The 4,951-nt window shown below is 47.8% G+C and overlaps 1 pseudogene; it reads right to left on the bottom strand.

Annotated features, from left to right (window-relative positions):
• Window positions 1-3,424: 3,424 nt before the first annotated feature.
• Window positions 3,425-4,031, bottom strand: LOC102770249 (annotated as a pseudogene).
• Between the last annotated feature and the right edge of the window lie 920 nt (window positions 4,032-4,951).

Genomic DNA, 4,951 nt, shown 5'->3' with positions numbered 1-4,951 from the left:
AGAAAGCCCACTGTGTGGGAAAACATATTTGCCAATGTCATATCTGATAAGGGCCTAATCTCCAATATTTATAGGGAACTCATACAACTTAACAAAAGGAAGATAAACAATCCTATCAAAAAATGGGCAAAGGATCTAAATAGACACCTTTCAAAAGAGGACATTCAGAAAGCCAAGAGACATATGAAAACACGCTCAAAGTCACTAATCACCCGAGAGATGCAAATCAAAACAACAATGAGGTACCATCTCACACCTGTCGGATTGGCTATCATCAACAAATCAATTAACGACAAATGCTGGAGAGGATGTGGAGAAAAAGGAACACTCGTGCACTGCTGGTGGGAATGCAGACTGGTGCAGCCACTATCGAAGACAGTAAGGAGCTTCCTCAAAAATCAAGTAAGTTTTGAAAAAATCCCGAGCCTTGGTTTTGTTTCTATCTATAACCCAAACGTAATGGTGCCTTAGAATCACACCGGATATGGACAAGAAGTCAGAGCCCAGGCCATCCACGCCAGGGCCTGAATGTGTCCAGCATGAGCAACACCGAGGTGTCCCCTCTTCTCTGAAGAGTCACATGTTGTTTACCTGAGGTGGGTTCTGGGAATCTGCATTTGACAGGTATCTCATGTGAGTCTCATAATTAGACAAGTTTAAAAACCCTAGTCATTGAATAGATCAGAAAATGGAACCCTCGAAAGGGGAAGAGCTTTGCCCAAAAAACCTAGGGATGAGAATCTTGCTGACTTAAAAATCTAAACACCTCAATTGAAAAGGCAGGTTTCTAGTCACTACACTAAGCCCTCCCCCACTGTTGATTTATTTAGTTATAAAACCGGCTTGATGTTTTTCCCTCTTTCCTTCTATATGATTTCTCATAAATGCTAAATCAGATGGGAAGGGTGGGGAGTAAATATTAGGTTGCTCTGGTGGTGTTAACCTTTAATTAAATCAATTGCCTGTGCCTTTATTAAAGGGGGGTGTTTATATGGAAAACAGAAGAGAAGTGGGATGACATACTAAATGTTCGCATTTATAGGAGGATGGAGGACTACAGGGCCAGGAAGCAAGAATTCTTCCATGTGAATCTAGAAGTCACTCAGAGGTCAGAACCCTGCAGGGTCCTGTTGTGTTAGAAACAATAACTCAAGTCCATAGATGCCTCAGCAGTGGCTCCACTCAGCCAAGGAGGGAGGAGGCCATCCCCAGGGACCTATTAGCAGGTTGGAGCAGGCCCAGGAAGGCAGGCTGCCTTGTTATTAATAGTAAATGAACGGGATGATGCTGTCAGATAACCTCTCTCCATCCGGCCCAGGCTCTCCGGGCCACAGCATTTTCTTCACAGTGTTGTTTTTGGTCCGGGCCACAGCATTCTCTTCACAGTGTTGTTTTTGGAATTATGCTTGGGCTGGATCTAAAGTCAGCTTCCATGGTTCTAAAAATGGCTGGTAGCCAGAGTACTTTTTATTGAGAACTAATTTGGGGTGAGGCGAGGTGATGTGGTCAGCTCCTGGAGCTGGAGCAATGGAAAATGTCTAGAGAAACTATTTTTCACTTCCTTGGTGCCTAAATTGGCTGCTCAGAGAAGGAGCTGCTCAGAGTGGTCAGTAAGTAGATCCCTAATGTATCTCACCTGAAACCAAACCTGTGCTGCTGTTAGGCTCCTCATTGTAGACAGGGCCTGTTCCCTGCTTACACAGTCCAGTTCCCTTTACCTACCCACAACCTCCTGCTGATTGGAAGCTTTATGGGCAGTGAATAAAATGAAGAGCTTCTAGGTGGGACAGTCTTGGGTGTGAATACTACATCAACCCCTTCTAGATATATGATGTATTACTTAAATAAGCTTTAGTGTTCTCACCTACTGACTTAAGATAATATTCTTTCTTATTCAGTTTTCAAAACAGGAATTCATTTAAATCAACATGCCATTCTCTAAAAGGTGCAATTGTTAGATTACATGTTCCTTGAGAAGGTTCTACTGTCCTCAAGAGTCTTCCTTTTCAATGCTACTCCCCTGGGGTTTACTATGCAATGTGATTCAGAAAAGAAACTTAATATATTATACTAGAGGCCTGGTGCACGGATATCCATGCACTTGGTAGGGTCCCTCAGCCCAGCCTGCACCCTCTCACAATCCGGGGCCCCTTGGTTAGGGTCCATAGGCCTGGCCTGAGATCAGGGTCTATCAGGGCTTTCCTTTCCCCAGTGGCAGGCAGCTGGCCCCTCCCCCAAGGCTTCCATTGCTTGCCATCTGTGCAGTGCTGTCCCCTGCCCCTTGCCACGGGTCACCTCCCTCTGCAGGCAACAGGTGTGGGGTGTGATGGCTTGGCTGGCCTGGGCCTCCCTCTGCAGGACGATCGCTGGCCCACCACACACCTGCCACAGCATCACTGGCCAGTGGCCTGGACCTCCCCTCTTTTCTTTTCTTTTCTTTTCTTTTCTTTTCTTTTCTTTTCTTTTCTTTTCTTTTCTTTTCTTTCTTTCTTTTTTTCTTTCTTTCCTTCTTCCTTCTTTCTCTTTTTTAAGTAAGAGTAGTGTTTACTGAGTGATACAGAACTGAATACTATGAAGGGTTTACCAGGATGGAAATGCACTGCACCCCGCCCCTGCCACCCCCAACACTCTCTCTAACTACAGAGACTACAGTACTTAGAAGTTACATGAAACAGCCATAACTGCTGAATATCTGTTCGTAACAAACAAACTATAGCATATTTATATGGCATCACATCGAGTGATTATAGAAATCCATTTATATATTGCTTGTATAAAATCATTTTTTTGTAAAAAATATATTTAAAAAGGAAGTATAAAGAACATGTACAGTTGAAAGCCCTACCAGGTCAGCGAGTCAGTAAACATCCAGTGAGCATGTGCCTTGGAAGGACCCCCGTGCCTCGTGCCCACAGCAACTCCATCAGGGCCGGCGAGGGTGTGCCATGGCTGCCACTGCAACAGGACTGAGCTGGATGATGGTGGGTGGGTACAGCAAGGCCTGGCACTGCGCCCTTCTCCAGCCTTGCATCTGGATCAGGATCCGGGTCAGAAGCAGCGCTGGGGGCAGGCAGATTGAAGTTTCACTCTGAGTTCCATACTCAGCCTAATTTTGGTTGCAACTCATGGCTTTTCCTGGCTGCTCAGAGGTGTTTGGGTGGGTGCCCTGGCGGAGAGGCCAGAGAAGTGCCCACAGCTGCCTGGTTGAGCATCTCTCTGGCCCAGAGCCTCTGTCCGGCCTCCTGCAAGCCTGGCCCTAGCCCACCCTCAGGACTGCTTTGGTCTCAGCCCTTGGTCCTGGGCTTCATCAGCCTGGGTTTCTTCCCCTGATGTGGCTGATCTGAGTTTCACAAAAAAAGCCTGGCCGATGCTGGCTGTGCTGAGCCTCACTGAAAAGTTTTTCATGCAGCAAGGAAGAGCCCTCTGGGACCTTCCTCCTCCTCTCCTCATCTCCTCCTCCTCCTCTGCCTCCTCCCAGCCCACGGTCACTTCTTCTCCAGTTGCGCCAGCAGTGGGTTGCCTTCTGAGACGGGGTCTTAATGCTGTCGGTCCTGATGATACAGGTGGGGCGATGCCGGTTGAGCATCAGGATGAACTGCTGCTGCTTCTGCTTCAGCTCCTCCATCTGGGTGTTCAGCTCCGCATTCATGAGCTCCAGCCACTCAGGTTCCTGCTGCAGAAACTCCATCTGCTCCTTCTTCTTTTTCTGGCATCTGGCTGCCACCCCACTCCTCTTCCTCACCTAGCTTACTTTTCACAGGTTGAGGCCTCTTGCCCAGTTTCACCTCCAGGAAGTGCAAAGGGGTGATCATGGTCCCAATTTTGTGAATGTCAGCGTATTTCAGCTCCTTTGCAGTCAGGGCCAAGCTGGGGAGTCTGGTCAGGGGGCCGAGCCCTGGAAGTGAGCCCGCAGTCATGGAAGGGTCTGGGATATGCCCAGGCATCAGAGCAGGAGGAGTGGCAGTCCAGCTCTCCAGAAGCCACAGGGAGAGGCTGTGACCCTGGGGCCTGGGCCAGGCTGCAGGCACCATGCCCGCTCAGGAGCCTCAGTGGTGCCAGCCCTGCCCTGTAGCGTCCACCACCCAGTGCCTCCCATCGCAGCTGCCCAGAATCCATCCCAAAGGCTGTGACCTGGGTCTCCCTCTTTGAGGCAATTGACTGTGGGGCTCTGCCTGCCTGCCTTATGGCCCCTAACCACTTGCCTGCCTACTTGATCGCCCCCAGCCACTCACCTGCCTGCCTGACCACACACAGCTGCTCACCTGCCTGCCTGATTGCCCCTCACTGCTTGCTGGGGGGCGGGGCCAGCCTGCCAAGGGGCAGTGGTGGTTCAGGTCTCTGGTCATTCTGGTCGTTCTGGTCACTGGGCTTTTATTATATAAGATGTTTGAGTGAATGGATGAATTGAGGTTTAAAAATGAAACTCAAAATGCCATTTAAAGTTAAAATGGATAAATATACACTGAGTGTCCAGATGACTATGAACACCTGACGTTTGTAGGCAAATTTGCTATAATTTTGTGCTGTAGTTGCTAGAGGGCCAGACTATTATAAATAGGGAAGCAGGTGGTTTACCACAACAGTAGAAGTGATTTTTTTCTGAAGATATGGGTAAACAATGTGACTTAACAGCCTTTGAATGAAGGATATATACTATTATGAGTGGCCAGATTGTTATGACCACCACATCAGTACTTACTTGGGCCACCTTTTGCCTTCAATATTGCAGCGATTCTTCTTGGCATTGACTCCATGAGATGTTGAAAGGTGATGCGAGGAATCTGACACCATGCCTGATGAATAGCACTGTCCAGTTCTGTGAGATTTGATGGTTGTGGAACCAGCTGCCTGATGACACTTTTTTTTTAAAAATATATTTTATTGATTTTTTACAGAGAGGAAGGGAGAGAGATAGTTAGAAACATCGATGAGAGAGAAACATCGATCAGCC

This window comes from Myotis davidii, unplaced genomic scaffold, assembly GCF_000327345.1.
Source record: "Myotis davidii unplaced genomic scaffold, ASM32734v1 scaffold249, whole genome shotgun sequence".
Taxonomy (NCBI): domain Eukaryota; kingdom Metazoa; phylum Chordata; class Mammalia; order Chiroptera; family Vespertilionidae; genus Myotis; species Myotis davidii.
The sequence above is the reverse complement of the archived record's forward strand: the minus strand, read 5'-3'. Positions and strand labels throughout refer to the sequence as shown.